A 10,513-nucleotide genomic window follows, 5' to 3' on the forward strand; every position below is an offset into this window, starting at 1 on the left:
TCACGCTTCATCGCAGCTCCGGCGTGCTTCAATGAAGCTCCGGCACGCTTCATCGCTGCTCCGGCGTGCTTCATTGCAACACCGGCGTGCTTCAACGAAGCTCCGGTGCGCTTCATTGTAGCTCCGGCGTCGCTTCAACGACTCACGCGACACTCCATTGCAGCCTCCATCAGCGCTCCATTGCAACCCGGCGCACTTCCCTTCAGCACCACCCGCAGAGCTCGTCATGTTGGCAACACCACGAGCGCGTCGCGCCAGACATCGCTTTACTGCACCATGAAGCGTCGCCGCCCCCATGCGAGATCCATGGCTAGCCGGTGCCGCACGGCCGGTCGTGAACGTGCCTGCTGCAAGGATCATCCACCGGTGCATTGGGGGCGCCGCCGAGCCCTGATCTCGCACGCTGGTGCGCTGGATGGGCAGCAGCCAAGCACATCTGAAAGTGCAACTATCCCTAGGTGGTTTTGGTAATTCATAACAACATATAACTCATTGAGCTAATGCTATTCCAAGATGATTATTTCAGGAAAGCTCAATGATTGGCATGGCATGGATGGTGAAAGTGGAACCCTCAAAATGCTAAGAACAAAGGATTGGCTCAAGCTCAAAAGTCCAAGACTCTTCATTTTATATTTTAGTGATCCAAGATCACATTGAGTCTTTAGGAAAAGCCAATACTATCAAGGAGGGATGAGGTGTTGCTTAATGAGCCTCTTGCTTCATGTGCTTAGTGATATGCTCCAAAATCCTCAGCTACTTTCCCACTTCCACATATGACCTAAACCCTAAGCCAAACTCGGTCCTACTGATTCTTTCTATCCGGCGCCACCGAGTTTCACTTGTCATAAGCCACTGCCAAACCCTAGCAATTCGGTTCTACCGATAGGGATCTCGGTCTCACCGAGATGGGATTGCAAACTCTTTGTTTCCCTTTCGTAACTTTTCGGTCTCACCGAAAGAGCGAATCGGTCCCACCGAGATTGAAATGTAAATTCAGTGTTTCCTTTTTGTAACTTTTCGGTCTCACCGAAAGAGCAAATCGGTCCCACCGAGTTTGCCTGACCAACTCTCTGGTTAGCTAATTACCAAATTCGGTCTCACCGAGTTTGTGTAATCGGTCTCACCGAGATTACATTATGCCCAAACCCTAACCATATCGGTCCTACCGAGTTGCATGTCAGTCCCACCGAAAATCTCTAACGGTCACTAGGTTTACATTTTCGGTCCGACCGAGTTTGTTGATTCGGTCCCACCGAGATTGGAAAACTGTGTGTAACAGTTGGATTTTGTGTGGAGGCTATATATACCCCTCCACCTCCTCTTCATTCTGGGATAGAGCCATCAGAACACATACACAATTCCAACTCATATGTTATGAGAGAGAACCACCTACTCATGTGTTGAGACGAAGATATTCCATTCCTATCATATGAATCTTCATCTCTAGCCTTCCCCAAGTTGCTTTCCACTCAAATCTTCTTTCCACAAAATCCAAATCCTATGAGAGAGAGTTGAGTGTTGGGGAGACTATCATTTGAAGCACAAGAGCAAGGAGTTCATTACCTACACACCATTTGTTACTTCTTGGAGAGTGGTGTCTCCTAGATTGGCTAGGTGTCACTTGGGAGCCTTCGACAAGATTGTGGAGTTGAACCAAGGAGTTTGTAAGGGTAAGGAGATCGCCTACTTCGTGAAGATCTACCGCTAGTGAGGCAAGTCCTGTGTGGGCGATGGCCATGGTGGGATAGACAAGGTTGCTACTTCGTGGACCCTTTGTGGGTGGTTGCTTCTTCGTGGACCGTTCGTGGGTGGAGCCCTGTGTGGACTCGCGCAACCGTTACCCTTTGTGGGTGGAGCCCTTTGTGGACTCGCGCAACCGTTACCCTTTGTGGGTGGAGCCCTCCGTGGACTCTCGCAACCGTTACCCTTTGTGGGTTGAAGTCTCCATCAACGTGGATGTAGGATAGCACCACCTATCCGAACCATGGGAAAAACATCCGTGTCTCCAATTGCGTTTGAATTCTCCAAACCCTTCACTTTACATTCTTGCAAGTTGCATGCTTTACTTTCCGCTGCCAATATACTCTTTGCATGCTTGCTTGAATTGTATGATGATTGCTTGACTTGTCCTACAATAGCTAAAATCTGCCAAGAACTAAAATTGGGAAAAGGTTAAGTTTTTATTTGGTCAAGTAGTCTAATCACCCCCCCTCTAGACATACTTTCGATCCTACAAGTGGTATCAGAGCTTTGGTCTCCATTTGCTTTGATCTCCATAGCTTTTGGTGGTCATAGCCTTGGTTTCACAACCTAGGAGAGTATGGCGTCTAGCGAGGGAAATTGTCACCGTAGAGGTCCTTACTTTGATGGTACTAATTTTGCTAGTTGGAAGCATAAAATGAAAATGCATATTCTTGGACATAACCCCGCCGTTTGGGCTATTGTGTGTGTTGGTTTGCAAGGTGACTTCTTTGATGGGAAAGAACCAAACCGTGAAGCTACCGCGGATGAGTTGAAGATGTTGCAATACAATGCTCAAGCTTGTGATATTCTCTTCAACGGATTGTGCCCCGAAGAATTCAACAAAATCAGCCGTCTTGAGAATGCAAAGGAAATTTGGGACACTTTGATTGATATGCACGAAGGTACCGACTCCGTCAAGGAATCCAAGTTGGATGTGCTTCAAAGTCAACTTGACAAGTTCAAGATGAAGGATGGTGAAGGTGTCGCTGAAATGTACTCTAGGCTTGCTCTCATCACAAATGAGATTGCCGGCTTAGGAAGTGAAGAGATGACTGATAGATTCATCATCAAGAAGATTCTAAGAGCCTTGGATGGAAAATATGATACCGTGTGCACATTGATCCAAATGATGCCCAATTACAAAGATCTCAAGCCAACGGAGGTGATTGGAAGAATTGTTGCTCATGAGATGTCACTTAAGGATAAAGAGGAACTTCACAACAAATCAAGTGGTGCCTACAAAGCCTCATGTGAAGCCCCTACATCATCAAGTGAGAAACAAGACTTCAATGAAGAATTGAGCTTAATGGTGAAGAACTTCAACAAGTTCTACAAGAGTAGAAGCAAAGATAGAAGCTTCAAGTCAAGGTCCTACAATGACAAAAGATCTTCTAGTCGAGAGCGAAACTGCTATAGTTGTGGAAGACCCGGACACTATTCCAATGAGTGTACGGCTCCCTACAAGAGAAGAGAAGATTCTCCAAAAAGAAGAAGCAAAGAATCGCCACCAAGAGAGAGAAGGAGTAGAAATGATCGTTATGAACGAAGATACTCACGGAGAAGCAAGGATTCGGAAAGGAAGGAAAAATCATCAAGGAACTACACAAAATGAAGACATCAAGCTCATGTTGGTGAATGGGTATCCGGCTCCGACTCCGACAGCCACTCCGAGAGAAGTTATCACTCCGACTCCGAAGATACTCAAGATGAAGGTGTTGCCGGTCTAGCACTTGTGTCAACCAACTCCTACGACATATTTGACTCACCAAATGAAGGAATTGGAAGATGCTTCATGGCCAAAGGTCCTAAGGTAACACACCCCGAGTATGTTGATTTCAATAGTGATGAAGATGACTTGTTAGGTGATGATTTGCTTGTTGACAACTCTAGTGATGAATACTATGATGAAACGTCAATTAATCATGCTAATCAAGATAAAAACGAATGACAATGATAAGGAGAAAATTGAGGCTCTAACTAAAGAACTAAACACTCTTAAGTTAGCTCATGAAACTATCTTCGAAGATCATCGAGAACTTTTAAGAGCTCATGAGAAATTACGCTTTGAAAAGCTCAATCTTGAGCAAGAGCATGAGTTCTTAAAAGCAATCAATGATGATCTCCGCAAGAAAAGTTCTTCTTACATTGCCAAGCGTTTACTCTTATCCACTTACATGCCTCAAGTCAAGTCTAGTAACAAGAACAAGAAAGATTCTTCCTCTAGCAGTAACAATGATCATGCTAAACCAATATTGTTGCTTCTAGTAGTTCTCTTGATTCCACTAATGATTCTCTTAGCCAAGTTACACTTGAGCAAGAAAATAGCTTATTGAAGGGAATTATAGAGAAAGGAGTGTACAAAAGCCTTGCCGGGAGCAAACAATTCAAGGAAATTGTGCGCAAGCAAGGAATGCACCGGAAGAATCAAGGTGTTGGTTTTGAACAAAAGTTCAATGCCAATGGAGTTGAGTGGGAAGAAGATCAATACCCCAAGACAAAGTTTGTTCCTCAACAAGAGAAGTATGATACTTCTTTCAAGGGGACACAAGCTCAAGATGATCTTCCACCACAAGACTACAAGCAAAAAGGCAAGGACAAGCTTCAAGAGGAAATTGATGCATTTGAAGAAGCTCCTAAGACCTTAGTCAAGTGGATTCCCAAGACTACTTCAAGTTCTACTTCATCAAGTAGGACTACAACTCCAAGGATTCCCATCAAGATGATGTGGATCCAAAAGAAGAATAACTAGAGAGTTCTTGAGGGTGACTCCGCCAACATACTTCACTCTTATCATTTTGGCAAGAACAAGTGCAATCAACTTCCACATCTTGCACTAGTTCAAGGAGTCACAAACCCTCTTGTTGGTAAGACAAGGGACAAGGTAACCTAAAAGTTTTCATGAACATCATCTTGTGTGTGCATCACTCTATGTCTATGGATATCCTTGTTTGTTCCTTGTGGGACTAACCCATGTAGGTATTGAAAGTGCAATTCACTCAAATGGATAGCTCCAAAGTGATCTACATCAACATTGAGCATCCACATCTTCAACATCTACATGAAGTCATCATCGACAAAACCCGAGGTTAGTTTATCCCTCTAAGGGGGGATATCACATCTAGGGGGAGCTTTACTCTAAGACTTGAGCTAAAGCAACTCTAAAGATGTGAACACAACAATGCTTTATGTAAAAGTGGTAACCCCACTTGAGCTTAAACGATGAGTATGACCTATGATCAAGTGTTCTCACTTGACTCCTAAGTCAATATACTCATATATAGATGACCTTGTCATCGCAAATTGCTTGATAGATGCTAGAATTGGTTGTGCATGCCTTGTCACATATTTCATTTGCCATCTTATTGTGTGAGCATGCTGGTTGCATATTTTACTCATTCGAGGACATCCACTTATTGTTTTGATTGGTTGGTTTTATTTCCTTTTGCCAAGTGGATGGACAAGAATGCCTAAGAACCTCCTCTAGCTATCTATGCTTTTCTCGTCTCAAACTCTATTCATGCTACATCACAAAATTTGATCAAGTCAGATTCGAACCACTCTGTGTGAGGAGCGCTCGGAGTCCCCGATTCGTCATAGACTTAAACTTCCAAAACCTCTTTATGATTCTCGGTCTGACCGATACCCCACTTTCGGTCCTACCGAGATCATTAAGTTGATCTAGGTTTTCGATCTCGGTGCAACCGATTTGAACCTTTCGGTCACACCGAGTTTCAGTAACTGCTTGCAGTTATGAATCTCGGTGCCACCGAGTTGTTCCACTCGGTCACACCGACAGGGTCGGGCTATATATAGTCACGGGCAAACTTTGGAAATTTCTCCGAACCCCTTCGCTCGCGCAATAGCCTGCTCTGCCAACGTGGTCTCCGGATCGTCTTGTCACCGCTAGCCGCCTCCAGTCGCTGGTCTCCATCGCCGTCAACGGAATTCAACCGCGCCGTTGCCGCCATAGCGAGTCTCCGCCGAACTAGGGTATGGACTCGATCTTTGTGCTATTCCCCAATCTGATTCTTAGCACATTGTGATCATCATGATTCTTGCCACGATTGAAACACTCCTGTCCAGTCAATGCGTTCGTAGATTAGTTTTGATTCGAAAATTTTAGGGTTAGGTTTCCACCGAAACCATCTCGGACCCACTGAGTTGAAAAACTCGGTCCCACCGATTTGGCTTATGCCATTGCACAAGTGAGACTCGGTCTGACCGAGAATTACTTATCGGTGTGACCGATTTTGGAACTCTGTGAAACCCTAGCAGTCTCGGTGCCACCGAACTGTGACTCAGTCTGACCGAGTTCACTAGTTTAGGTTCCAAAACTGCTTCGGTATCACCGAGTTTAAAAATCGGTAGATCTGAGATGATTTCAGTGGGAAACTAAAACTAAGTTTTTGGATCATTCTTTTGCAAAAATCTCTGCATTTTGTGATGCTCATCTATTCTACCTCATCTATAAACTATTCACAGGGTCAGCAGTCAGCTTGTTCATCATGTCAGACCAAAGTGATAGCCAGAACATGTCAGAAGAGCAAGTGCAGATGAGTGAGGGCACTAGTCCCTCAAGTTCTTCAGATGAAGGCAGCAGGAGTACCCCAAGCAATCTGCCTAAAGCTGCCACCAAACAAAGGAGGAAGAGAACCTCAGACTCAGAGGATGAGGACTATGTGGCAGAAGAGGAAGCCACATCAAAGAGAGTTGAGCCAGCACAGGGCACAAAGCTAGGCCTGAAAGTCAAAAGGCCAGCAGGCAGGCAGCCTATGTCAAAGGCCAGAGCTTCAACTGAAAAGCTTGCACCCAAAGAGCCAGTTGCTGCTGAAGGAAAGAAGAGGAAGGAAAGGGTCAAGAAGACCGTAGCCAGAGTGCTTGGAAAGGCTTCCATCATGGAAGAGGAAGAGGAAGAAGAGGTTGCTGCACTAGCACCTAAGGCACCTAAGCTTATGGGTGATGCTATCAGGACAGGGGCTGCTGCATCTAAGCCCAAAGAAGCACCCAAAGCTGCCTCCAAGCCAAAACCAAAGAGAAATACAAGAAGCATCCCAGCTGCTGAAAAGAACAAGGCCCCAGTGCCTGAAGCTGCAGAAGAAGAGGAAGAGAATGTTTTGAGAAAGCTCAAGCCCAAGATCCCAGACCACAACGGTGCTCATCCTGTGGCTGAGGATATGAAGCTCAGGAGAGACTCAGGGCTGAGGAAGTGGAGAGAAGCAGATCCGTATGCTTCAAGGAGGAGGACTGCTATTGACTACAGGTTCCACACTAAGGAACAGCAGGACTTCTATGAGACAGTTTTGTTGGATAAGAAGCCCATTGTTTGTGACATGAGATGGGTCGACTGGACCTACATGAAGGAAAATGAGGAACACTATCCTGGAGTGTATGAAAGCTTTAGTGCTTGTGGAGTTGCAGACTTTGTTGGGCAGAAGCTCACAAAGTGGAACGAGGAGCTCATTATGCAATTCTACTCCACAACACACTTCTATCCAGATGGTAGGATCACATGGATGTCTGAAGGTACAAGGTACCAATCAACTATTGAGGAATGGGCAAAGTTGATCAATGCCCCAGAGGAGCAAGCAGATGACTTGGACATTTATGCCAAGAAGAAGATGGACCACAACTCTATGTCCAACATGTACAAGGAGATCCCAAACGAGGCACTTGACACTTTCAAGTTTGGCTCTGTGCATTATCTTCTGTCAGGGCTGCCAACAATCAATTGGATACTGAGGCACACCTTATTGCCTAAGTCTGGAGATCACAAGATGATCAGAGGCCATGCAATCAATTTGCTACATATCTTTGATGTGCCACAGAAGTTCAAGGTGATGAGCCTTATGGTAGAGACAATCAAGAGGACTGCAGCAGATCAGAAGAGGAGCTATGGGTATGCCCCACAAATTCAGGAGCTCATTAACTCCAAGATGGGCACGGGCATATACTTGTTGGACAAGGAACACTTGCCCATCCGTCCAGATTTTGAGGATAATCAAGTTATTATGACTGAGAATGAACCATCGTCTGCCCAAGCACAAGTCAAGAAGGAGAAGGCAAGGAAGGAGAAAGCTGCCAAGATGCCAACTCAAGAGGAGGCATCTGAGTATTTCTTGAAGACCAAACAAGAGTAGCTTGGTTACCTGATTGCATCCACCCTGCGGATTGAGAAAGGACTAGCCACCCTAACTCAGAACCAGGCAAGCCTAGAGAGAATCATGGAACAAAAGTTCTATGACTTGGATGTCAAGGTGACAGAGATTCAGACTGCAGTGGAGCAGCTCTAGGATGACATGCAGGAGAGGAGAGGCAGGACTACAACTGATGCCTTTGCCAGAGTGCCACGAGGTCCAAGGTCATCTGCAGTGCCAGTTGCTGACACCAGAGCCACCACGTCTGCACCAGCTACAGCCTCAGTTCCATCAGCTCTAGCATCTACCTCAGCTCCAACTCCAACGTCTACTTCAGTGTCTACGGAAGCCTTCGTCCTTGGAGTGATCCGGACTCCACAACCACCAGAAGATCAAGCCTGAGTGTCGATCTAGCACTATGCATTTTCTAGGAACTTTTTGGTAACTTGTTGCCAAAGGGGGAGAAAAATGTATAGATCATAGGCTTCGAGAGAGAGAGTGTTGCTTTTTTTTCTCTCTTGCTTTATTTGGTGGTTTTTCGAACTTTGTTTGCTTTTGAGTGCTTGAGATACTATGTCATTGCTTGTGAGACATTGATGATCATGTGTTTGATCATAAGCTACACTTAATGTTTACTTAATGTTATTATCTTATCTATCTTATGTGATCATTCACTATTCTTGGTGATGAGTGCATGTATTTCATTCTTATCATTTTAAGCGCTCCACCAAGATGTATGTGACATGGAAGAGTAACCCATGACTCTAACGCCTGTGCATTTGCAGTCCAAAGCAAATTTTAAATATGCACAAATTTAGGGGGAGCTCTTACTTATCACATACTTCTCAAAGCGACGATATATTTCATGCTTATTATCATTTGTCGAAGCTTTGATCTATATGTTGTAATCAATTACCAAAAAGGGGGAGATTGAAAGTGCAACTATCCCTAGGTGGTTTTGGTAATTCATAACAACATATAGCTCATTGAGCTAATGCTATTCCAAGATGATTATTTCAGGAAAGCTCAATGATTGGCATGGCATGGATGGTGAAAGTGGAACCCTCAAAATTCTAAGAACAAAGGATTGGCTCAAGCTCAAAAGCCCAAGACTCTTCATTTTATATTTTAGTGATCCAAGATCACATTGAGTCTTTAGGAAAAGCCAATACTATCAAGGAGGGATGAGGTGTTGCTTAATGAGCCTCTTGCTTCATGTGCTTAGTGATATGCTCCAAAATCCCCAGCTACTTTCCCACTTCCACATATGACCTAAACCCTAAGCCAAACTCGGTCCTACCGATTCTTTCTATCCGGCGCCATCGAGTTTCACTTGTCATAAGCCACTGCCAAACTCTAGCAATTCGGTTCTACCGATAGGGATCTCGGTCTCACCGAGATGGGATTGCAAACTCTCTGTTTCCCTTTCGTAACTTTTCGGTCTCACCGAAAGAGCGAATCGGTCCCACTGAGATTGCAATGTAAATTCAATGTTTCCTTTTTGTAACTTTTCGGTCTCACCGAAAGAGCAAATCGGTCCCACCGAGTTTGCCTGACCAACTCTCTGGTTAGCTAATTACCAAATTCGGTCTCACCGAGTTTGTGTAATCGGTCTCACCGAGATTACGTTATGCCCAAACCCTGACCATATCGGTCCTACCGAGTTGCATGTCAGTCCCACCGAAAATCTCTAACGGTCACTAGGTTTACATTTTCGGTCCGACCGAGTTTGTTGATTCGGTTCCACCGAGATTGGAAAACTGTATGTAACGGTTGGATTTTGTGTGGAGGCTATATATACCCCTCCACCTCCTCTTCATTCTGGGAGAGAGCCATCAAAACACATACACAATTCCAACTCATATGTTCTGAGAGAGAACCACCTACTCATGTGTTGAGACCAAGATATTCCATTCCTATCATATGAATCTTGATCTCTAGCCTTCCCCAAGTTGCTTTCCACTCAAATCTTCTTTCCACAAAATCCAAATCCTATGAGAGAGAGTTGAGTGTTGGAGAGACTATCATTTGAAGCACAAGAGCAAGGAGTTCATTACCTACACACCATTTGTTACTTCTTGGAGAGTGGTGTCTCGTAGATTGGCTAGGTGTCACTTGGGAGCCTCCGACAAGATTGTGGAGTTGAACCAAGGAGTTTGTAAGGGCAAGGAGATCGCCTACTTCGTGAAGATCTACCGCTAGTGAGGCAAGTCCTGTGTGGGCGATGGCCATGGTGGGATAGACAAGGTTGCTACTTCGTGGACCCTTTGTGGGTGGTTGCTTCTTCGTGGACCCTTCGTGGGTGGAGCCCTGTGTGGACTCGCGCAACCGTTACCCTTTGTGGGTGGAGCCCTTTGTGGACTCGCGCAACCGTTACCCTTTGTGGGTGGAGCCCTCCGTGGACTCTCGCAACCGTTACCCTTTGTGGGTTGAAGTCTCCATCAACGTGGATGTAGGATAGCACCACCTATCCGAACCACAGGAAAAACATCCGTGTCTCCAATTGCGTTTGAATTCTCCAAACCCTTCCCTTTACATTCTTGCAAGTTGCATGCTTTACTTTCCGCTTCCAATATACTCTTTGCATGCTTGCTTGAATTGTATGATGATTGCTTGACTTGTCCTACAATAGCTAA

Source organism: Triticum aestivum, chromosome 5A (genome assembly GCF_018294505.1).
Source record: "Triticum aestivum cultivar Chinese Spring chromosome 5A, IWGSC CS RefSeq v2.1, whole genome shotgun sequence".
NCBI lineage: Eukaryota > Viridiplantae > Streptophyta > Magnoliopsida > Poales > Poaceae > Triticum > Triticum aestivum.